The sequence below is a fragment of the Pituophis catenifer genome, unplaced genomic scaffold (assembly GCF_029215685.1).
Source record: "Pituophis catenifer annectens isolate HBS135680 unplaced genomic scaffold, rPitCat1.0.hap2 SCAF_2, whole genome shotgun sequence".
Taxonomy (NCBI): Eukaryota; Metazoa; Chordata; class Lepidosauria; order Squamata; family Colubridae; genus Pituophis; species Pituophis catenifer.
In genome coordinates, this window is record NW_027256882.1 from 107,015,537 (window position 1) to 107,041,989 (window position 26,453).

At 38.9% G+C, this 26,453-nt stretch overlaps 1 protein-coding gene across 1 annotated transcript in view; it reads left to right on the plus strand.

Annotated features, from left to right (window-relative positions):
• KCTD16 (potassium channel tetramerization domain containing 16) overlaps positions 1–26,453 on the plus strand; it is a 196,641-nt gene that overhangs the window by 94,603 nt on the left and 75,585 nt on the right. The gene's annotated exons all lie outside the window — the stretch shown is intronic.

Genomic DNA, 26,453 nt, shown 5'->3' on the forward strand with positions numbered 1-26,453 from the left:
GTAGACATCCAGCTTTTAGACTTACAGCTGTTAGGACCCCCACGGATAGACATAACCTGCTCTTCTTTGCCTCAGTGATAGTCATACAGTAGACTTGTGAGTGTTGCTAAACATTTTGTAAGTGGGAATACTTGAGAATATCATATGGGAACAGCAGCTTAATCCCTTTTCTCCTTTTATTTGAAAAAGCTAAACCTGCCTCTCTCTTTAGGATGTGTGCCAAATGGGCTTCTGTTTTATTCTCTTATGGGATCATAATTTTCTTTTTTCTAACTTGTTAATAAGGCATTTCATGCCTTATTTTAACATATTTTTATGTTAAAAAATTTTAACATATTTTTTACTATTGCCTGGCACCTGCCATTTATTTCCTCTTCTCTTCTCTTCTCTTCTCTTCTCTTCTCTTCTCTTCTCTTCTCTTCTCTTCTCTTCTCTTCTCTTCTCTTCTCTTCTCTTCTCTTCTCTTCTCCCCTCCCCTCCCCTCCCCTCCCCTCCCCTCTCCTCTCTCCTTTTCAAATACTAATCTTTGATCTTCACAAAGAAGATCAGGATGAGACTTCTTCATCTATGGCACACAATTATCTCGAAATTCTTGACCTATATAGGAAAAATCTAGACAACAAATCAAAAGCAGCAAGTATAAGAACAGCTCTGTGGTGTACGAATATACATTAAACCCTTTTTAAAAAAAAACACCACAAAAAAACCATGACATCAGTAGCAGACCACACTTATTTTGTGGAGAGCAGGAGAGACTCTTAAAGTGTTGTAGCTGCCACAAAAGACATTGACAGAGGGTCAGATGAAGCAGTATTTAATAAACCACATATTATAGTTGATAGCTTAGCACTCATCCAACTTAGCACTCATCAATAGCTTAATAATGTCATATGAGAACTCAGTCACAGTTTTTAATCAATAATTTGTCATTTCTATAAGACCCAATTTAAATGATGAAATAACTACAGGTAGTCTTTGACTTATAACAATTCATTTAGTGATTGTTAAAAGTTACAATGGTACAGAAAATAGTGACTTATGGTCATTTTTCACACTTACAATTGTGATCACATGATCACATGATCAAGATCCCCGTGCCCACATGATCAAAATTCAGACTCTTGGCAACTGACTCATATTTATGATTGCTGCAGTGTCCCGGGATCATGTGATCACCTTTTGCAACTTTCTGACAAGCAAAGTCAATGGGGGAGCCAGAGTCACTTAACAACCATGTGACTAACTAAACAACTGCAGTGATTCACTTAACAAATGTGGTTGTAAAATGGGGCAGAATTCACTTTACATATGTCTCACTTAGCAACAGAAACTTTGGGTTCAATTGTGGTCGTAAGTCAAGGACTTACTGTACAAAGTTTCTCTCTCTCTCTGTACATTTTGATGTTGTGTTTGGGAATATAGTGTGTAAAGAAGGAAGGCACGTCTTTCATTCCAAGGAAAACCCACCCACTTGACTTATGTTCATTGATTTCAATGAGACTTTTAAAAAATATGGAAACCTAAAGAGAGATGGTCAAAATTACAACAATGGTAGACATAAGTTCATTTAGAAGTAGTGCCTTATTTTTTTTAACATTTTTGGAAACTACATGAGAGCAGAATTCACTATTGGATCTAGATAATTTCATGTATGAGGAAATCAATGATTAATCATAGCCACATATATTTTCTATTTGAGAAATACAGCAGATTTCTTCAAACTAAGAATTATTATGAAATTAATTTTCAAGGGAAGAACTTTAATATGCACACCTCAGCAATTGCTTATATAGCGCAAAGTTTTCAGTGTTGACTTTTCTTTTGATATGGGGCCTAAATAATTGAAGAACTCAGGGAAATCGCCCAGGAAAAAGTATTGTATTCAGCATGAGCATTTCTACTTATGGGACCATTTCCTTTGTCCTAAAAGATATCTGTGCAACATATTTAAAAGACATGCCAGGCAATTAAAACTGACAATCTGTTTGATGCATAAAAAGAAACTGGATTACTTCAAAGATACAAAGCCTACCAGTTATTGCTCATCTTGAATCTCAGTTGAAGTGTTGGAAGGCTCAGTCCTAGAAACCAGACTATTTAATATTTTTATGAGGCATTTTGAGTGTTGGCAAAGAGTGGATATTTGCGCAATGTACAAATGACATAAATATGGAAAGGGTAGCTAACATCATGAAAGATGGAATCAAAATTCAAAATGACTTTGTTGGTCTGGAATATAGAACCAAACAATTTCTTGGCTGACAGGATCTGACGGGATCCAAAGTAGGCCCTTTTCATTGGAATAGAGTAAGTGAAGTGGGTTAGTCCTATCAGGGTAAGGCAGTTCCTCAGATATCCTGGACTATGCCATCAAGGCCTTTAAAGGTAATGACCAATATCTTTAGATTAGCTAGATTAGGTTAGAGTAGCTCCCATCCTGTTGGACTTTTGTAAAAGTTTGAAGATGAGCCTGTGTCCCTGGGCATGGCACAACCCCTGAAATGTTAGGTTGATGGTTGCTTGGAACTTTATCTCAGCCGCTGATTATGAATTTGTTGATTGTTGATGGTTTTTATGCTGTGTTTTTAATTGTTGTTAGCCACTCGGAGTCATATCACCCCTGCTCTAACTGGGAATTCAACTCATGGATCTTTGCACTTATATAGTAGTTAGGTAACTACTGTAGTTAGGTAACTACTATATATACAATGCCATGGTTTTAGGAGTTATCCAGGTCTTGAAACTCAGCACTGTGGAAATGCATAGAAGAAAATGTGAAAGTTATGGAAAAAACATATGTGAGAGTATGACCTAATGTAACATCTATATATTTCTGCTGTGAGAGCCTAAAGGAAAATGGACTACATGTACCATTCTAATAGATTTTAAGAAGACATTGATGATAGAATGAGTCAAAAAGATGATCAGGGTGGAAAGAAAAAATAATATTTCATTCAATATTGTAAGGAGATATGAGAACTGCCAGGTATACCATATAGAGGTTCATTCTTAATAAGCATCAGAAATCAAAATTAGAATCATTCCAATTTCAGGGAAGCAATTTTTGATTAAATATTTAGGAGATACTTCTTAGAGGTAGGAGTTATTAAACAATAGACAGGCTACTTCTGGAAACAATGGCTTCTCATTCCTGGTAGCTCAATCCTACATTTAACACGATTGACTGCAATGATTTCCAAGGTCTTTTCTGATTCCATAATTGTTCATATATCATGAAATGATAAGGCTGCCTCTCTGCTGAGTGACCAATTTAGCAAAAAAAAAAAAAAAAACCACCTCTGTGAAGCTAATCATATAAAACTTCTCTTTTCTGCATAATGGTTCTGAGTTTAGTGTAAAAGCTTTCATAAATTTATACTTTCCAAGTTTCTCTGGGACTAAGACGGAAACCGTTTAACCTTCACCTTCAGAATACTTCCAAGATTGCTTAGTTGAATTGTCTTGTGTCCACTAGCACCAGCACCAGCAGACAGATGTTTCAATCAGCTTCTTAGCACTCTTTTGAGAGAATTTAATTTACATGAAATGCAGGGAAAGTGAAGGAGCTGTCTCTGGTGTTTCAGATTGTTCTCCAAAAGAATCTCAGTTTTGAGATAGAAATTATTGCATACACGCATGGGAATGAGATTGTGAGGACAAAAAGATGATGTATGGCAAATTATCTTTTTTTCAGAGAACAAGGGACACCCTCTAGCAAAAACATAGCATCATTACATTAATTTTAAAACCAAATAATCTAGGAATTGTAACTGTCAGAATTAATAAGCATAAAGTCAGGAACAGTGGGTTTATCTAGAATTTTGAATCTAGAATTTTAACTTATAAAATAGCTTTTGCTAGGAGGGGGTGCATTCCTGTCCACAAAGTAGTATATTTAGTTTTAAATTTACCTATTTACCAGAAAGGTACCTTCCTCTCTTTTTAGTGACCCGGGTTTTTTCTCTATCGCCCAAAATTTTTGCATTTATTCTCTCTTTTATTTTCATTATTCATAAGTAAATGAGCTTTTTCCAACAAAGCCTCTAAATTATATATAAATTATATGTTTAAGGGGTCTAGGTGAGTGAGATGGTAGAGGGTGATTCTTTGCTTTGCAGTATTTCCATTTGATTGTTTTTACATTTAATTGGTATAATCTAAAACAAAATTAACAGCCTGGTGGGGCAGGGATCTTGGTAGATGCCAGGTGAGATGTCTATATGCAGTATATTACCTGTTTTTAGCCAAAGTGTAAATGGAACATTGGATTTTGACATGTTATGCATGGCTTATGCTCATGTTTATAATTATAGAGAAAGTAGCAATCATCCCAAATCTACACAAGAAGCGCTGGAATCTTTGCCAGCTATCCAGTTCCAAGATTTGAATAAAAGCTGTGAGTTGTTTGGCTAGGCAATGCCAACTTACAAAGCACAGAAGCTCCCACTACTCTTACTAGATCCAACTATAAATTCATACACAGGTAAAATGCAATTTCAGTTCTGTAATGAATAGATTACAGACCACACAGATTTTGACTTGACTAACATAGCTTGCCAGAAAACTTTGCAGTAATTTGAGTAGAGTTCACAATGTTGACTAAGGGAACACTGAGAAGAAAAAGATTTGTCTTGTCTTGTGTCATGTGGTAAATTTTATAGGCCAGTGATTATAACTGACATTGTGTGTCAACAGTAACTCTTTGATTTAAGTACCATATAACTTGGACAAACCACTATAGACATCATGAAGTTTTTGTTTTAAAGTAAAGTCATACTCATGTGTAACTAAATGTGTCCAAATTTATAAAAGCAATACTTCCAGTTCCAAGAGGTATCAAGAATGCTGCTTTATGGTTACAAACAGGTTTGGTTTTTGTGTGTGCTACAGCCTGGAGCCTATCTATTGCTTTAATTTCTGATTTAATTGTTTTTTCTTCTTCTGTGGGTTTGGATCCAGCCTGGTCACCAGATACCATTTGAAATTGTTTAACAAAAACTAATAGCAGATTCCAGTATTTTGGACTTTCTTTGGAAGGTCTCTATCCATTAGGGCTTGAAAATGCCAGACATCATCTTAAACAATGTATCTGGGATGTTGATTTTCAAACCAGTTGAAGCCTAGTATCCAACTCTACTGTTTATGGATTCTTCTCAAATGGCATGCCCTCATATTACCTCTCTTCCATTCCCACTCTGAAATTTTGTCATGCTTCCACCTTGGCCGGGTTGGATGCACTAACTTTTTCAGTTCTCTGGGCATGAAATAATAATAATAATAAATTCCTTTTCAGCCGTGCTTATGCCTATGTGGAGATGGCTCTGTAGAATCCCTAAGCCATATGTTCCTTTGTGTTTCTCTCTATATAGAATCATGGAAGAGATATATTTATCTTATTTTAAAGAACTATCCTGGCAGAGTGCACATGTGTATCTGTCTCTGCTTCTGTCTGACTAAAAGCCCCGACATATCTTTCCAGGTTGCCAGATTCTGTATTGTCAATTGTCATACGGTCCTACCTACAGTTGACATTTAGATATTTAGGTTGACATTTTCAGAATTTTGGTGATTGCCAATGCTATTTGTAGTACAGTTACTATAATAATGTATTTTATGACATTTTATTGCTTTTTAAAGTTTTATCAATAATTCCAGTTCTACGTACTTATTTTATTGTTGTGCCTTTTGGCCCCAAAGCCATAATAAAGGCTTGATTTGATAACTCATGTGTAACTAACTTTTAGCAATGCTATGGAGTTTCCCACTTTCTGGGGAAATGGAAAATAAAAGCTGAAAGGAAGACTGGGAGCACTGTTTTTCTTTTGACAGAAATTGTGTTGAATCTCAGCCTTTTCCAACAGAACACAGAGTACACAAAATTGGTGGCAGGCCAAGGGTAGCATCTGCACTCACATTCTGTGAATTAGCAAACAATCTGTTGCTAGATGAAATAGATGCAGATTCCACATCAAGCTTTCTGAACACCTTGTAGTAGTTTCAAAGCCATTTCATTCCCATTTCCAGTAATCACGCTTTATTTATTTGGCCAAGAAATATATATTCTGTCTTTCTGTTTGCTTAGCCAAGATGGCTAATCAAATCAAAGTTGCATAAAGAACATTTCCCTCTCGCTACATGGGACGTTGTCTCATAGCAGGTGAGGCAATTTGTCTGCCTTGACCAATTTTATCTCTTCTAACTGGCAGCCGCATCAGGCGAACAGGATTTTTGCTCCTATCACCTGCTCCTGTTTTCTTTGGATCTGAGATTCTGTATGGTGAGGCTGAGACAGACCTTGTATACTCTACTACACGGGTGTCAAACTCTCTGCGTCACATTGCCATCAGGTGATGTATTGCGATATTTTTCCCTTCACGGAGCTGGGGTAGGCATGGCCTGTGCGTGATGCATCTGGCCCATGGGCTGACCTGTGATGTTTGCTGACCTGTGATGTTTGACACCCCTGCTCTACTACTATCTTTAATGAAGATAGCCCTACTATTAGGCTATTAAGTGAAATTACTACTTAAGAGAGTATTTAAGATGTTTCTTTTGTGGTCTATGTTTGTGTGTTGTACACAGACACAGACACAGACACAGACACAGACACAGACACAGACACAGACACACACACACACACACACACACACACACACACACACACACACACACACACACACACACACACAGTGGGCTTTCAGCCCAGAAGTCAAACATCACAAGTCAGCAAAAAAATCAGTACATAACAATTAAGATAAGCTGTGGCTGCTGTACTGAAAATAATATAAAATAAAAAAACAGTATGATATGCCACTTCTAAAAAGGTGTATAATATCATGAGACACATACAAAAGGCATGAGCATGACACACAACTCTGTTTTTGTCAGGCATCATACATGTGGATCAGGGGTAGATTCTAAATTTTTTTACTACCAGTTCTGTGGGCGTGGCTTATTTTGTGCATGTGGCTTGGAGGTCATGTGACTAGGTGGGCATGGCTAGCTGGTCAGAGTCATTTCTGGAAGGTCCTCGCACTTACGACCAGTCCTCGCACTTACGACCTGACTCATTTGTTTGCTTTTAACACTGATCAGCTGTAGGACAGCCCTTTGAAGCCCCGGGGCAAGAGTTTAAACAGTTTTTTCCCCTCTAGTCATCAACTGGGACTCAGGAGGCAGCAATAGATTGGGGGTGGGACCAAATAAAAGATAAGAATAACGTGGGGGGTGGGAGAGCGTGGGGGGGAACCGGTTCGGTGACGTCATATCGTCACCGCTACTGGCTCGACCGAACCGGGAGGAACCCACCACTGATGTGGATGCTGCTGATTTAAATTCAAGTAAAAAAGAATCAAATTAGACATGTAAACACATCTCCAGCTATTTAAAAATCATAGCCAAACATCACGACAACAGCACACCCAAATCAATTAAAAAATCATTTAAAAGGGCATTGGCAATTAAAATATGGCAGGAAGCTAAATGTGGCCACTACCCCGGAAAAACATGAGAGTAAAAATATGTCATTTTTCTCCCCCTTGAAGTGTGAGAAGGATGTTTTGAGGAGGGAATTGGTGAGGGTTGGCACGGCCATAAAAAAAAAAAAAAACTCTTGCTGTTTGATCCTTTCCTAGATGGCAAACTTGAAAAGTCTTTGTTTTCAGTGTGGAGGTCCCAGGAAACTATATTTGGAAGAAGCTATTCTTTCCAGTAGGAGGTGTTTAAGCTATACATGTAATACTCAGCACTACATTAACTTGTAATTAATTGATGTTTATGTAAGTTAATATTAACTTTGAATTAATAGTTAACATTCATGTTATAATGCAGTTAGTTAACATTGGGAGCCAAGCAACTTAGCTTGCGTGATTTGCCAAGGGGTATCACAGATGCCCAGCTGTGACATTCTGTGTTGGCTGCCATTCCCTGATCTCCTTCACCCAGGGGCCACTGCGATAGTTTAAATAAGAGACAAGCATTGCTGAGAGAATGGTAGCCAGTCCTGCCCTTATCATGAAGTTGACAAATCATTTGTAGATGGAAATAGGCAAATCCTAAGCACCACACTGACATGGCAAACATTCATATCTGATCCTTCAGAGGGAGAATATTCCCTCTTGGCATGGGAAAAGTCCTTTCAGAATAGTTAGGAAGTCCCTCAACCCCTATAACTCAAAGCTTAATTTTAATTTTAATTTTAATTTTAATTTTAATTTTAATTTTAATTTTAATTTTAATTTTAATTTTAATTTTAATTATTTTAATTTTAATTATTTTAATTTTAATTTAAATTTTAAAAATTTATTAGCCGCTCATATCACCATAAGATAACATAAAGTAATTTTATCCAGTTTGCTCTCCAATCCAAATAAGAACCAAAGTGTTCAGAATACCTGATGACTTAAACCCAGGTTTTCTGAATTCACTGATTTTGGATTCTTCCCCTGACTTATCTTTCTCTGAAGATAAGACTTTTATAGGGAGCGTGGGAATTGTCAGATTTATTTCACAATGTGTCATTAAGTATTCAGAGCAACCCGTAAAGAAGATGATTGGGTGACCAATGGGTATTGTGATTTCTCAGTGTGACAGAACGATGCTGCCTGAAATACTATATGGCCTCTTGTCTTGTGATCTCCCAGATACACAAACTATACCTGGAAGGTGATAAATTCAGCCTGGGAAAATAACAACGAGTTGATAAAGGATTCACACTGAGTGAAAGTGAGAAAGGAAGTACAATGAGTGGGCAGGTAAAATCATTGGAGTTGGGATTTGGGAAAGAAAAAGGGAGATGGCCCAAGCCAGATTTAGGCAGCTTTGCTTGTTGAAGGTATGCAAGTTCCAATGTGGTTTAGGAAAAGTACTAAATGTGCACTTAGGGATCAAATTTGAGGGTTCATGTTGATTTGACTGGAGGGAAAAAAGATCTAAAGAAGATCCAAGAAGAAAATCAATGAGTGGCTAGACAAATGATAGTGTCAGCTAAATGTAATCAATGCCCTTGATTAATTTAGTAGAACTATGGAAAGAGTTGCTTTATACAGGTAGTCCTCAGATTATGACAGTTCATTTAGTGACCATTCAAAGTTATGATGGTGCTAAACTAAGGGGTCTTATGACCCATCTTCAAAACTGTGGTCAATGCAGATCATATGATAATGATTCAGGCACTTGAAAGCCAGATTGCTGTTACAAAGGTTGCAGGATCCCTGATTGCCATTTGTGATCTTTCCTACTGGATTCCACAAAATCAATGAGGATGTCAGCAGGAAGTGACAAGTTGCTCCTATATCTGCCCCTTTTTTTGTCTACTTACCCACTTGAACTTTGTAATGCTTGCCTGTGGCACTTACCCACTAGTCTGCACTTTGTAGTGCCTGCCCATGACACCTACCCATTCGCCCAGAGCTCTCAAGTGGAGGCTTCACCTGTCAGCTTGCTAGCCTGGGACTCTTGCCTTTTCCCATATTGAGATCCTCACTTTACAATCCATGCAGTCCTGGGATTAGGATGGCAACCAGGACTGTCAAGATTGCCGCCACTAAATGACGTGGTCATGTGACATCACGTTTTATGATCACATCACTTAGTGATGGAAATTCCAATGCCAATTGCCATTGTAAAGCCAAGACTACCTGTAGAATAAACACACTGTCTTTAAATAAGTATTGCTTTACAGGCAGGGAGATGAGTTAATTTCTGAAGGATAGGAGCAATTAGCATCATAAAGTACTTTACTGCTTCTAAGTTTGATTTTGAAGTCATATGCACAATAAAAAAGAAGGATTTTCCTAGCCTTTGTAATGAGCCGTGCTCTGTAATGGGCTGTGAGAACAACCTTGAATAAAAGCTGCAGCCAAGACAATAGTTAGATAAGAGAAATTTGAGTCTGAAGCAGGAACGTAATTTGAGAAAATATCTCAGATTTGACCTTCCCAATCCTTTGGATATAGGCAGGGAGTGGAGAGGCACATTCAGATTTGCAAGTTTTTCTTACTGTAACTCTTTAATAAAAGTAGTTTTAATAGCAATAATTTTGGTATCCAAGTCTGACTTATCTCAGAGGAGCTGGCATCAAATCCCACAAGTTTGAATGTGACTGAATGAATCTCACGAACAAGTTGTGACACTAAGGACAGATGCACAGGAGAAAATGAACCGGTTCTTCTACTTCAGGCAATGGATCCATCATGGATACTCTTCATCTTAAAACTTTCAGGATTCAGGATGCAGTAAACAGATTCGGGATGTAGCAAAAAATACATTCTCAATAGCAAAAAAAAAAAAATTACATTGTTTTGCCTCCATTGTTGGTCTCACTCGGTAGCAGGAATGGAAAGTGCTACTGGAGGTGGATGTTATCTTTGCCAGCAACTACAAAGATAAATGGGATGTTTTTGGCCATATCTTTGTTGTTATAGTGTTCCCTGAGTCAGCAAAGTACTGAACAGTATATTTCTGTGGAAAATGCTTTTTTTTTTTTTAAAGGACAGAGCTTTTTTTTTAAGCAATAACAACATCTCACAGTTAAGGCAAGAATTCAAAACTATCTTTGGATGGAACTCAGGGATAAATTTTTTTACTACCGGTTCTGTGGGCGTGGCTTATTTTGTGAGCGTGGTTTGATGGTCATGTGACAATTCTTTAGGATTTAGCAGAGGTACTGGTCTATCAGGCTTTTAACTGCTTGCAGAGCTGTATTGGTCTACCCATTTGTTCTTGGAGCGTTCTGATCTACCCATTTGTTTTTGGAGGCACCAGTCTACCCATTTGTTTTTCGAGTGCACTGGTCTACCACCACACTGTCTTTTAACACTGATCAGCTGTAGGGTGGCCCTTTGAAAACCCGCGGCAAGAGTTTAAACAGTTTTTTTCCTTCTAGCCGATCACCTGGGACTCGGGAGGCAGCGAATAGATTGGGGGCAGGGCCAAATAAAAGGTAAGAATAATGCAGGGGCGGGCAGTTCCTGAACAAAGAGAACCGGTTCGGTGACGTCATATCATCACCGCTACCAGCTCGGCCGAACCGGGAGGAACCCACCACTGATGGAACTTGATCTCTTTCAAACTGGTTTGGTTATATCTTGGACTATGTAGTATAAAAATCTGGGACCATGAAGTGGGTGGTGGTGGTGGATATCACCTGGCTGTTGTAGACAAATCAAATCATATTTCAGAATACATTTTTGTGCAGCTTGAATTTCTTTCTTTTTTCCCCGAATCAAAAGAGTGACCCAGGAGACGTTTGATGATCCAAATGGAATAAAGCATGGAACTAGGGTAGATGATTAGGATGGATATTGTTCTAGGCTATGGGTGATTTCATTCTGATTCTTTTATACATATATTTTGTTGGAGCAATTGCTTCAAGAATGTTGGACTTCTACTTCTCTCAATAGGTTCCATACATTTAATTCCAAAAAGAAGGCTTCCTTAATTCCCGTGGCTTGTTAGCACATACAATCATTCCTGTTGAAATCAAGATGCATTTTTTCCAAATATGTAAGAAACAACTTGACGACTCTGTATGGCTCTGCTACAGTACCCGTATTGTTCCTGGCCATTACTTATGCTACCTGAGACTACTTGCTCTTGAAGTTCTTTGGACAATAGAAGATTGCTTGACTCTCATATAATATCCAGATTAGGAATTTCCTTTTTATTTCTTCTCTTTTTGAATTGGACAAAGTTAGTGATTTAGAAAAACAATTGGAGTCTTCCTGTTAATTTTTGTAGGAAAAGAAACATTCATCAGATCTAATATTGACCCAAAGATAGATGCTCTAATCTGATTTTTATTGATTTGCAGGTCACATGTAAGTGTGAAGTATATCTTATGTATACAGTGGCCACAGAGTATGAGACTACCCTGTTTTCCCGAAAGTAAGACATCCCCTGATAATAAGCCCAATCAGGCTTTTGAGTGCATGCGCTAAAATTAGCCTTCCCCTGAAAATAAGCCCTCCCCCAAAATATTTAAATGCAGAGTTGCAAATCAGGTAAGATGGCAAGAGGAGCCCCATCTTGCTCCACACGTCCCAAAATAATAAGATCTTCCCAAAAATAAGGCCAAGCGCTTATTTCAGGGTTCAAGAAAATATAAGACTAGGTCTTGTTTTTGGGAAAACATGTTATTGACTGGGATCAGCAGAATCCTATTGAAAAAGGCATGCTCACTGAAGGACCATTAGCTCAGCCCAGTGATGAAATCCAAATTTTTTTACTACTGGTTCTGTGGGCATGGCTTGGTGGGCGTGGCTTGGTGGGCGTGGCTTGGTGGGTGTGGCAGGGGAAGGATACTGCAAAATCCCCATTCCCTCCCCACTCCTGGGGGAAGGATATTGCAAAATCTCCATTCCCACCCCACACTGGGGTCAGCCAGAGAAGGTATTTGTCGGTTCTCTGAACTGTTCAAAATTTCTGCTACCAGTTCTCCAGAACCTGCTGGATTTCAGAACCCTGGCTCAGCCTACTTCACAGAGATCTTGTAGGGTTCTCTGGAGGAGAGAAGGACTTAATCATAGATCAACTTCACTTCCTGGAAGGCAGATACAAAAAAAAACCCCCAACATTAAATAAACATAACATCGTTGATATTTATATTGCTTTAAAAACTGCGCTGCAGACAATTTAAAACAGTTTTAAATACAAAAGCTATAAACAAATAAGGAACCACGCTGGTTTTCATCTTGATAACTGGCAGCTGAATATTTATACATAAATTAACTGGTAAAAAAAATCTTCCACCAAAAATGTAATTCTTGTACATATTTAGACCATTACTGATTTTTTTGTTTTTTAAAAAATGATCATTGTAATAAAACTCCTCATAATTAGGATCTATTGAAAGCATTCTTATGGCTCAGTTATGCCACCTACGGTATATGGAATTTTAATTATATGCTTGAATGCACGTTGTTGTCTTTTCATCCAGGTCTATAGTGAAAATGTATTTGTTTGTTTGTTTGTTTATACAAGACTCTGAGTAGTTTAAAAGCAGAACAGCACTGACAACAAAGCTAAAAATCATGGCTGCCTGGGAGAAGACAAATGATTAACAAATAAAATGCTCTACAGGAACTTGGCACCCACCTTTTCCTAAGGACCAGGAGAATAATTGTATTTCCAAGGATTTTTTGAACATGATCAGGGTGGCAGCTGTAGAATTTCTGGTGGGAAGTTGTTTCAGAAGGCACAACAGAGAAACTTATTTTTCCCCATAACAACAGACCAGTGAGGTTGAGTTGAGCTAAGAGAGAGTGACTGGCCCAAAGTCACCCAAACAGCTTTCATTCCTAAGGCAGGACTAGAACTCACAGTCTCCTAGTTTCTAGCCTGGTGCTTTAACCACTAGACCAAACTAGCTCTTAGTTGTTTACATTTCCAGTATAAAACAATGTAAAAACTAGTTAGTTTCATAGCAATAATGTAATAATGGTGAGTAACCTCAATCAGAACTCCACATATTTTCATTTTGCCATCATTTGAAGATGAACAATGTGAAGGGCTGTTCTTGACTATAATAAATTGTCTAGTTGTTAGACTGTGACTAGACTGTGCTTTATGAATTGCCAGACAGAAGTTCGATACAAAATGGCTCCCTCTATACATTTTAAAATGCATTTTTACTCATTTCATATTTCCCAAACATAATGTGTCAGGGTTAGATATTTCCTTTAAATGTGAAAAAAAATGCCATCAAAATCATGCTAGTATGCTTTTTGTGTCAGAGTGATAATATTGCTGTAAAGTGAATTCAAAGTAGAGGATTAGAAGGATATGTCCCTCAGAGGCTTCCTGCTGCAATCTCCCATTTAATTTTTCCCAAACACCTCAGAAAACTCTCACCACCAATTGTCAATCAATTTGGCTGTGTCTTTTTGAGGTGAGGGACTGTGCAATGGCCTACTGTAAATTGTTCTGTACAATTTACAAATAATTTACAAATAAATACAAATGTTTATGGGAGAAAGATCTATATAACTATATACATACATTGGAGAACCTGTGCACAAAAGCCATGAAAGTGTGAAGAGAAGTACACACAAAAAGGTATATGAATTTTTTTTAATGGTTAAAGAAAAAAGAGAGAAAGAAATCCTCAAATTGATTTATTGAGGCAGAAAAGGAACGGCATACACTTCATGTTTGAAAAATGAAACATGAGAAAATGAATAAAATCAAACTGGACAGATTCACCCATTCCTGCCTGGGAGGCATTGTCTAAGAGTCCTGATTTAGATGTATACCGTGGTGGTTAGGAAATAAGGTAGAATGGAGGGAAGCAGAACCAGCTATACGTCAAAGGCTGAACAAAAGTGAACACAACAAAAAGGATGGTTTCTAATCTCCTGATTTGGAGAGACAAAATGACTAAATCTACTGCAATGCAATACATGAACTAGGCTCAACTAGTCCTATGGGGTGCACCAAGAATTTATGAGCAAAACTGAGATCCGCCAATTTACTAAGGCAAGTTATTGTGGATTGTTTATCCAGTGAAGGATAAACTTACATGACCTTTCCCCACCCTAACACCTTTATTGGCTAATTTCAATGTGCTTTGTACAAAGGGCAGGGGTATCAAACTCATGCCATCACAGCGGCATCACATGACATATTGGGACTTCCCCCCCTTTGCTAAACCAGCCATGAGCGTGGCCATCATGTGATGCATCCGGCCAGAAGTTTGACAGCCGTGCATTAGGGCTAGGGCATATCAAAAGGGTTTGGCATCTTGAGGATGATCCTTATCGCTGTATGTTGTGGATACCCATTAGTTTATATTTGCATCCCCTAAGAACTCTTATCCAGAAATGATTTGATTCTTTGTAGAATCAAAATGTTTGGAACTTCCTTACAATAGTATGGAGACTGAGTTATTCAGAATCGCTTTTGCTGATTTCAATAGGATTTAGTATTCATTGGGCAATCCGAACCAAACTGATGCAACCTGGAATATCTGACCTGTACCTTTAAGTCACTATTAATGTTGCCCCTTTCCTCCAAAATTGTTCCTAGTGTCTTTCTTTTGCTAAGAAAGAGGTTGACTCAGCACTTTTTTAACACTTTACAGGGAAATTCTACTTGAATGTGCATCAGAAATTAATAATCCATTTTGATTGCTTCTTTTGGAAGCCAGTCAATTAATTTTTTATAGAGAAATAGGATGGAAATTGCATAAGAGAGAAATTTGACCTACTCTGAGTGCACCTGCAAGGCTTGAATGAAAGACCCAGCTGCTGGATTTGTGGAAATGAAAAATAGATGCCATGCAGAAAAGCTGCAAAGCAATTTTTATCCACAGAATATAGAACATTTATTTTCTTATAGCCCAATCAGAGCTTCTTTGAGGATCCTGGACACTGTTGCATTTCCCAAAGACTATTCTTCCACAATCTCATGATATTCAAATACGATGGATTTCAACTCCAAGAATTCCTAGGCAGGATGACTTTTCTTGCCAAAAAAAGTCAATGAAGGAGAAGGAGAAGGAGAAGGAGAAGGAGAAGGAGAAGGAGAAGGAGAAGGAGAAGGAGAAGGAGAAGGAGAAGAGCTTTCTCTTTGGCACATACGGTAAGTATGCTCTCACAAGGTTGAAAACTTTGGTGGTTCCCCTCCTCCTTTCTTCTTAATGGCAAGTATTATTGCCTTTATTAATATGTAATTAAACTTGCAGTGCATATTTCTGCTTGTCTGATTACATAATTGGGGCAATAGCAGCTCTATAATTTATCGCTTGTTGGAACAGTTTGGAATGCTCAAAAAACCATGCCTTATAATTAGACTATAATTGGCACGCCTTCAGTAAAAACCCAGTAAAATGAAAACCAGCAAGAAATTGCTTTATAGTTATTTGCAGGGAAGACTTCTTTCTGCAAAAGTAACTAGATATAAGCACAGGAATTGTGTTATCTAGATGGAGTCCTTCATCAATGCTGATCGGTGCTACTTGCATCAATCCATTATATTGGGGCTTCTATCTCTGGATCATTAGGATTAACGATCATGGCTCCCAAAGAGAACACATTTAGTGGTTTCATATTTTAGAAGGTTATCCATGATATATCTCAAGGTAATGCAAACAACTTTCTCTGAGCCCCAGGACACTTTCACTATCATCGAATGAGTGCCTTAAATCCATACTGCATCTTAGATGTCCATTTTCCAGGTTAGAGTTTCCTTTTGTGGAAGCTTCAATAACAGATGCTATGATCACGAGTGTTCACAGCAGGCTATGTCTGATAAAAATGATAAAACTCACAATGTGTCACCACGATGCAAGTTGCGCCCATTACATACTTGTCTGCAATGTTGTGACGCAAATACAAAAGTATGCATATCAAGTTAATGATGAACATTTCATCATTTGTATCCCCTTCTGGATCCTTGCAGTTATAATGGGCTCCAGCTTCCAGTAACATTATTATCCATCTGTCTACTGATTTCCCCATTTCAAATTTACCAAACCAGTATATGAATATCCTACTGATGATATCAGTAACATTCTAGTATTTGTTAGAAGTCAGAAATCTCAGAAAACTTTCAAACCATGCTAGAGAAAAAGAAAATGTTGTTCATTATACAATACTTTTCCTGAAAGTGAAAATGACTGTAATCTCAGCCAAATGACATGTAGCAAATGACATGATGCTATGTAGCATCAACAGGTGGCAGCACTTAACTAATCTTGGTTGATTTAAAAAGATAAGCAGAGTCAAGTTGGAATAGTATTTAAGAGAGGAGTACTTGGGAGTTGCAAAACTGTAAGTTAGACTGGGAAGTGTGTATGCTTTGTCTATACGTATATGCATTTCTCAGAAAAAAGGTAGTGGCAAACCACGTACTTCCATAATATTGACAAGCAAACTTGATGGATGCTATCATCAGCTCAGTTTGAAAGTGTCTTGATTTATACTACTTCCATTGAAAGTTACAGAAGAAAAAAATGGAAAATAATGGATTATCTCTCTCTCTCCCTCTAGCCAAAACAATATTAAACTGTGCATCAAAACCTGGAAGATGAATAATATTAAACAGAATATCTTAAGGTACAGGACTTACATTACAAATAAAAGCCAAAGGAAATGTGACTTCTTTATCTCTTAAAGAGGCCTTGGTTCACCCCCTTCTCAAGAAGCCATTACTGGACCCCATCATATTGAATAATTTTCATCTAGTATCTTAACCTCCAATTTTTGAGGAAGATGATTGAGAAGGAAATGACACAACAGCTTCAGTGGACCTTGGATGAAGTCGATTATCTGGATCCCTTTCAGTCAGGATTCAGACTCGGGTATAGGATGGAAACAGCATTGGTTTCGCTTTTGGATGATTTGTCATGTGGGCAGGATAGAGGTTGTTCATCTATTCTTGTTGTATTTGACTTCTTGATGTCTTTCAATACCATTGACCATAGTATCATTCTAGATTGGTTCAGAGGATTGGAGGTGGACTGCACAGTGCTGTGCTGCTTTGCTTCCTTTTTTCAAGGTCAATTTCAGTTGGTGGTGATTAGGGAGGAAAGGTCCCATCTTTGGCCCCACCTATTTGGGGTGCTGCAGGGTTTGGTGCTCTGTCCTCTCCTGTTTAACATCTACATGAGGCTATTGGTAAGCTCCTCTGTCATGGGGCGGGACATCATCAGTATGCTGATGATATCCAACTATATCATCCAAATACCCTTCTCTACCCTTGGTGAATTAAGCAATACCATGAATGTCTTATTCTGGGTGAGGGGACAACAAACTTAAACTGAACCTTGGCAGGATTGGAGTGGCTTTGGGTTTTGGTCCTACTCGTTCTAGAACAATAAAACCGTGTTCAGTGTTGAATGGATTGGCACTGCCCCAGACAGAACTGATGCACAATCTGGGGCCTCCTAGTTCACAACTCCTGTTTGAAGAGCAGGTAATACTCATAGCTAGAAGAGCCTTTGCACAGCTCATATTGTGCAACAATTGTGCCCTTTGCTGAACTGAAAAGCTCTGATCACTCCTCTCCTAGACACTTTCATATTAGACTACTGTAATGGGGCTGCCCTTGAAGAGTATCTGGAAGCTTCAGCTGGTGCAGACTGCAGTGCCATGGGTAATTATTTGTGCTCCAAGAGAGCACATATTTTATCTCTTATCCACAAACTTCATTGGCTTACTGCTACTAGGTCCAATTCAAGGATGCTGGTTTCAATCATCATAACATGGAATATCTCTCCCTGATTACATCAGCCCATTCTATTAGATCAGGCAGAGAAGGCATCTTGCAGGTACCGTCTGCCAGGGACCTATATTTGATGGCTCCCAGGAGGCAGGCCTTATTTGCTCTGGTACCTACTCTATGGAACGTTCTCCCCCTCCCTGAAGTCACATTAGCTCTATTCCTATTATCACTTCAGAAATTCCTCATGATCTGGTTACATTCAGGGAACCAGATAAATTCTTTGATTGCTTTATTGTGGGTTGATCTTTTTAGACTCTTTATTATGGTTTGTATATTTTAATTTTTTTATAGTGTTTTCCTTTGTAACCACTTTTTGCATGTTTACAGTGATGGCTTTTTACATTGTTGTTTTACTGAGTGTTGTGTGCTGCCCATTATTGCATCATGTGAGATGGGCAGCCATACAAAGGTGATAAATAAAGGAACAATAATTTCTAATAACTTAGAGATCAGCCTGTGAATTTACCTGATCTCTTGGCTAATTGATGCAAACCTAGCAATGGTCATGAAACTACATCTTGCTGTATCAAAATGAATGCAGAATTTTGTACTTAGCTAATAGGCTCACAGCCAGCTAAGTGAGGAGCTATGATCTCTGAATCCTAGGTATACCAATATGCCCAGAAATGTTTTAAGCTATCAACTTCTTATCCAGGAAAAGGAGAAAACTGAAGCTGAAAACTGATATTGAATGAGGCAGAAACGAAAGACGGAAGGTTGGATCTGTATATCAATATATTGTGTAGAGAATTATATAGGCATATAATTTGTATATCAACGAGATATATGAGCTCTAAATGTGCAGAAAGTCTCCACTTAACCCTGTGGAACAATATTTGTTCCTTTTGGGTGGTAGTCCTGGTTTTCTAGATAGGATATAGAGAATGCATCCTGAACGTAGAAGGATACGTGCTGACCTTTAGCTGAACCAAAAAGAAAAAAAGGTCTCCAATTGCAAGAAATGGAATTGCTTATGCATATATTTATTAGCTGTAGCCTTGTAGGCTCTCTTCAGACTTTTTGCCAAAAACATACAGAACAGGAGAACAGGAACATAGATTTCCCACCCATTTGTATTATTGCATATTGAACAAGATTCAGATAAACATGTTTCTGGGATCCAATATAGGACTTTGGGAAGTTAAGTTCCCATGTTTGTAGCTTTGGATTTCTTTGGATTAGGAAATGCTCTGAATCTTTCCCATTATTGTTTCATTCATACCAGGGGTCTGCAAACTTAAACTCAAAGAGCCATTCGGACTCATTTCCCACAGAAAAGTAAACACCAGGACCCACAAACATTGGGTGGGCGTGACAAATTGACATCAGTCATATGACCCACTAGCCACGCTTACCCAGCCAGTCATTAGGGTAGAGAACCAGTTGTTAAAAAACACCAGGAACCACAAAACCCTTTTGACATCTCTCTCTGCCCCCTTCTCTCTCCCTCCCTTTCCCCCTCTCTATGTCTCCCTGTCTCTCTCTCTCCCCCTCTCCCCCTCTCCCCCTCTCCCCCTCTCTGTCTCTCTCTCTCCTCCTTTCTCTGTATCTCTCTCTCCCCCCCTCCCCTCCCCCCCTCTATCTATCTATCTATCTATCTATCTATCTATCTATCATCTATCTATCTATCTATCTATCTATCTATCTATCTATCTATCTATCTATCTATCTTCCTCCCCTCTCTCCTCCCTCTCTGTCTCTCTGTGTTTCTCTCTCCCCTCTCTCTCTGTCTCTCTCTGTCTCTGTCTCTGTCTCTCTCTCTCTCCCCCTCTCCCCCTCTCTCCCTCTCTCCCTCTCTGTCTCCCTCTCTCTCCCCCTTTCTCTGTATCTCTCTCTCTCTTCCTCTCTTTCTGTGTCTATGTGTGTGTGTGTGTGTGTGTGTGTGTCTGTATGTCTCTCTCTCTGTGTGTCTCTTTCTGTATCTGTGTGTGGGTCTGTATATCTGTGTGTGTGTGTGTGTCTGTCTGTCTGTCTGTCTGTCTGTCTGTATCTCTCTCTGTGTGTCTCTCTCCCTCCCTCTCTTGCCCTCTGGGTGTGTGTCTGAATCTCTCTCTCTCTCTCTCTCTCTCTCTCTGGGTGTGTGGGTGTGTCTGTATCTCTCTCTCTCTCTGTGTGTGTGTGTGTGTGTGTGTGTGTGTGTGTGTCTGTACCTCTGTGTGTGTGTCCCTCTCTCTCTCCCTCCTTCTCTTCCTCCCTCTTTCTTTCTCTCTCTTCCTCTCTCTCTGTGTCTCTTCTCTCTCTCTGAGAAAGCTGAGGCTGGGTCAACCCGGCAAGCTCTCCTTGGGGCTCTTCGCATGAGTGGGGAGACCCTTCTCAAGCGAGCGAGATTGGGGAGGAACTTGGGCCAGTGCTGGAGTCTGGGTAAGGCTCTGATGGATGCTCTGTGTTGGACACAGAGATAGAGCCAGGGCTGCCCAACATTTCTCAGCCACCTGAGAAGCAGATGCCTTTAGAGGCTGATATTAATGAGGAAGAAGAACAGCTGGGGCTGTTCCAGATGCATGTATGCGCAGAGCAGTTAGAAGAGGTAAGCAATGGAGACAAGGAGTCAACTCGGGAATTAAAGCACACATGGACGCTGAATGGCCCCTCCCTGGCTGGGGAATAAATAGAAGGAAAGGGGAGTGGTTATCAGTTATCAGAATGGTAAATAAACAGGAGTTTTTCATGACAAGGAGTCTGTTTCTTGCTTCTGCTAAGGCTGGGTCAGAACAGCAATATGCTGACTCTGGAAACCCCCTAGAGAGGGCTGTAAAAACACTGTGAAGCGGTTTATAAGTCTAAGTGCTATTGCTGTTGCTACTAATTGTAATCAAAGGGAAAAGTAGTAGAGGCTTGAGCATTTCTTCTCTGTTTAATCAGAACAGATTTATCACAAGGGAGTCCTTCCATTTGCACCGGCAGCACTCAGCAACAAACTTTCAGTGGTGATATATCTTCGATATAAGCATTGAAAAGGGTTCCTTCTGGGATGATTGCCCAAATAGTGATCTATTGCATTACCATAATCAGAGAACACCGTTTGCTGTCCCAATAACCTTCAGTGTCAAATATTTTACTATTAGCATGAACTCTTTACTATTAGCATTGCTTCGATTCTGTTTTAGAGTTTCCATGTTGCATTTTCATCAAATAAATAATAAATCATGTCACGGGTTTTCCCAAGTAGATAAATACTTACTTTCTCACTCTCCTTTTTTAAATGCACTTTTCAAAGCCTTAATGAAAATGAGTGGAGAGAGCTAAGGGAGCTTTCTCAGCCCCATAGAAAATGTCTTTGTGTTATTTGCTAAAACTAATTAGCAGTTCATTGCATCTGCTCTGTTGAATTACCGCCTAAGCTCTTTTGGTAGAAGGAGAAGGTGACATAAGACGCCAATATATAGCCTCGAGTGGTTAATCCGTTCTTGCCTGATAAAAGAAACCCAAATGAAACCCAAATATATGGCAAAGGATACTTTATCTATAATATTGATTAGTTGAGGGAGATGAAATGGAAAAGGACAAATAGTAGATTAGGAATAATGACTTGGTTGCAATAACTGTAGCCCTAGATAATCTCTATCTTCCTGTACTGAAGATCAGTTTTCCGGATACAGGATACAGGATAGGATACAGACTATCCCTCTATGACTAATGTTTATGGGATTATATTAATCTTTATTTAAGGTTTAATCTATGAGTTTGTAGCCAAAGAAAATGCCTATAGTGAGGTACTAGGAAGGGCTCACAGGTTCAAAGATTATTTACTTTTTATATGGTATCAATTCCATACAGTCTTACAATTTTAAAGATCAACAGTGCAATATTACAATATCCACAGAAAAAGCAAACAATAGCAGTGTCCTAACATAATGACATAATTTAATTTAGCAATCAATATCATGTTGCCCATCGCACATAAAAGCAGAAAAGAAAATTGCACAATTAGAAACCAGCCAACACAAATAAGATGATAGCAACCACTGAAGACCCTCCAGGATATTCAGCTTTTAATATTTTCCAGAATGTCTATCACAATATATTATTGAGTCAAAAGTTGACTCAGTAGTACAAAGGGTCCATCTTCACATGGGGTCAACATATGGTCCTTTTTAAAAAAATTTGTGGGAAAGTATGCAGTGACACATATGAGTAAAAATCATCACATGAAATATAAAAATGATTTTATTAGAGTCTGAGGGAATGAAGTTTGGATTGCTGCCTGTGCTTTGGATACTTTGCAATCAGGCAGAAAAGCTGCCTGCCCCCCACTGCCCTTGTGCATTCATACATTCACTCAGAATTTTACTCACAAGCTGGTGTTGTAGCTTCAGTGGCAACTGAATAATCTTGTTATTCTGTTATTCAGGACCTTGGAGGTTTTCTAGTCCAACCATTTGCTCAGGCAGGAAACTCTATAGCATTTCAGACTAATGGTTGCCCAATCTCTTCTCAAAATCCTCCAGTGTTGGAGCACCCGCAAAATCGTGGCAACCAAAACTGGATGCAGTATTCTAAGTGTGGTCTTACCAAAGGCATTATAAACTGGTGCTAATACTTCAGGTGTTAGATCTAGATCTGGATTCTGAGCCACTCAGCCACATCCTGGTGTTTTCAAGGATGTATTAATGTTTAGAGGCAGCCCTCATCCTATCTAGACTCTTAGTGTAGAAAAGCAAATGTAGCACACACCATTCCTAGTAATAGGCTATAGCCTTAGATCACCTCCATCTTCCTGTACTAGGTTTTGCAAGTTGATGCTTCTATGTAAATACAGGCAGTCCAGAGATGGTATTCAGCAGGTTCTGGAGAACTGGTAGCAGAAATTTTGAGTAGTTTGGAGAACCGGTAAATATCACCTCTGACTGGGCCCGCCCTATCTATTCTCTGCCTCCTGAGTCCCAGCTGATTGGGAGGAAATGGGGATTTTGCAGTAACCTTCCCCTGGAGTGGGGAGGAAATTGAGATTTTACAGTATCCTTCCCTTGCCATGCCCACCAAGCCACGCCCACCAAGCTACGCCCACAGAACCGGTAGTAAAAATTTTTGAATCCCACCACTGAGGTAGTCCTCAATTTATGACCACAATTGAGCCCAAAATTTGTGTTGTTAAGTGAGACATTTGTCAAGTGAGTTTTGCCCCATTTTAGGACCTTTCTTGCCACAGTTGTTAAGTGAATCACTGCAGTTGATAAGTTAGTAACTGTTAGTAAGTGAATCTGGCTTCCCCATCTGGCTTCCCCATTTGCTTGGGAGAAGGTTGCAGAAGGGGATCACATGATCTTGGGACACAGCAATGGTCGTAAGTGTGAACCCATTAGCAAGCATCTGAATTTTGATCACATGACCATGGGGATACTGCTAACTTTGAACTTTGAACGGTCACTAAACAAACTGTTGTAAGTCAAGGACCACCTATCTGCCTTTAATTACTTAACCTTTTAATACTCAGTTCAAACAAAAATCTCAAAGCCTAAAAAGTACCATAAAAGTGTTGCCTTTTTCCAGACTTCTTAACACTAGTTGGAATGAGGTGCTGTTTCGGCCTTTGTACCTCAGCACAAAACAGGAAGTCAGATCAACCAATCATATTACAATTGTAATATTGAACATAGTAAACCTATTCATTTTTCCCTCTTAACATATCTCCTAATAAGAATCTAATAATAATATTGAGCATAATAATCCTAATAATCATAATAATAACAATCATCGTATTGTTTACATCTCTGTCTTATGATATTTTCTACTCTTCTTTGATCTCCTTCTGGGCAAACTGGTTGTTAAATTATCCACCCCCCCTATCAAAGTGGATCCTGGGCGCTGCGCTGCAATGGAGAATTGGGAAACAAAGCGGCTGGCAGAAGGGAAGGAGGAGGGGCAGGGAGAAGAAAGAGGGAAAGCGGCCTTCTCCTTCTCTTGCACTGGCCACTTCGAGGCCCGTTTCTCCATTGCAGCACAGCACAGCGCCCAGGATCCACTTTGATGGGGGGGAGGGGCTAATTTAACAACTGGTTCACTTGAACCGGTGTGAACTGGCTGAATCCCACCACTGGGTGTGCACCTTCACACAATGCACAGCTGGGATTTGGCCCATCTGCAGCCCTCTGCAACCTCTGCTTACTCACCAACCTCTTCACAGCAGAGGTATGTGGTGATGGCTATGGGCAGTTGCGGACAACTCTAAATCAGCATTGATAGTTGTCTGGCCTGCCTGTAACAGCTGTCAATTTCCAGACATCCCCTCCTACTTCTTTACTTGTTTTGCTGTCCACATGCCATTATGTATGCCATTCGCTATCTTCTTTTCTCCTACACTGCCCCAAACACTCTGCCTTAGCATTTGCTTTTGTAAGCTAAGAGGTTGGGTGGGATGCAGCTGCCTCTGGACAACAACACATCATGAAAATGCCAGTTTGGCTCAATTAGCTAGATGGTTAGAATGCCTAGAATGGATACTTGGGAGTAAATGAATGCATGCATGAAACTTTCTCTTGGGTTTCTGGGACTGTAAACTTTTACAACCCTTTGAAAAACAACATAAGCTGTGCTGAGCCTTGGGGATGTGGGATGAGAAGCATTTCTGCTTGACTACCGTTGCTTTTCCCAATCCCTCACATAGAGATACGCCAGGTATAAAAATGGTGCTTCAGCAATCACAAAATGAGCTACAAACATAATAAAATATCTTAGTTCCAGAAGCCCAAAAATTTGAAGACGAATGGTAAAAACATTAATTCAGAAAAACTTGAGTTACCTTAATAATAATATTTAGAGGAAATATAAATGTTTGGTAATATGAACCATACAAGTGTCAAATCTAAGTCATCATTTTACAGTGGGACCATCAAATCAGGAATACACATATGTGAAAGAGTCATGAAGACACAGAAAAAGGACTTGTTCTTTCAAAATGATCATCATTGATAGATCATCTGCTGATGCTTGCGCTAATTCTAAAGGTCACTAATTAGACCTACTTCAACTCTGACATTGCTGGCACAGGTAATCCTTGATTTATGAACATTGGTTTAACTATGGTTTAAAGTTATTTAGTGAAAAAAGTGAATTTATTACCATTGCACTGTGATCATGTGATCTTGTGATCATGATAATTGACCTTCCCAGACAGCTTCTGAAAACAAAAACAACGGGGAAGCCGTATTCGCTTAACAATCATGTGATTCACTTAAGGACCACACTATTCACTTAATAACCACAGTGATACGGTTAACAAACATGATAAAAATTGTCATAAAATTGGGTCCAGTCAGATGATGACTTGCGTAGCAACCAAAATTCTGGTCCCAATTTTGCTCATAAATCGAAGATTACCTATAATCCACATGTACAGATGGATTTTGCTATAGCAGCACAATCTTTTTTCATCTCAGATTTTATGGGTGGTGATGGCAGAACTCTCTTAATTCAAGCAGAATGAAGAATGGGCATTCCTGTTGGCCACCCATGAAATGTGTGAAGTACGTACAGAGCTTTAACAGGCAGAGACAGTTAATGCTGTGGTCCACTAACCTATCTTCCATAAATGGGATCTGCTTCTCAATTTTACATGCAGGAAACTATTGGTTGAATTTATGCTGATTGACTAAATGTCTTAGAATTGATCTGGAATAATGAACTGATCATTATTACATATCGTCATGGATTTTTGAATAATTATTCATTTGGAAGAGTATTTATTTAGAAAAAAATATATAGGTACTGAAGGTGCATAATCGCCACTCCAGACAGCATTCATCAAATAAAAATCAAACAACAAAAAATGATTACACACACAGTCAGATGAAACAAACTCCATAGCCCACACATAAAATTGTATTTCAAATTTTCAGCATTTATATAGCAGTATAGAACTGTTCAAAATGTTTTGACAGATTAATTTAACAATTTCAGCAACCTTACGGATTAGAAATAAATAATTGCATGCATTTTAGCTCTACGGTTTCTGAGCTAAGGTCACAGCAACTATTTTAAACAGTGGTATTCAAACGAATTTCAAGTATATATGAACCCCTCCTCCCCAAATATATTACCTACAGTGTATAGGAAAGATGAGACCAAGACATGGACCTCAGTCTACACTATGTTAATTGAAAGTAGATCCTATCAAATCAAGGGGAAGGACTGCCAAGAAGTTCTTAACTCAATGCCAGTAATTTAAATGGGAATCAAATGCAGCTTTTTTAAAATCTTAGATTCAGGCATATTAGAAATCTGTTTTTCTTTCT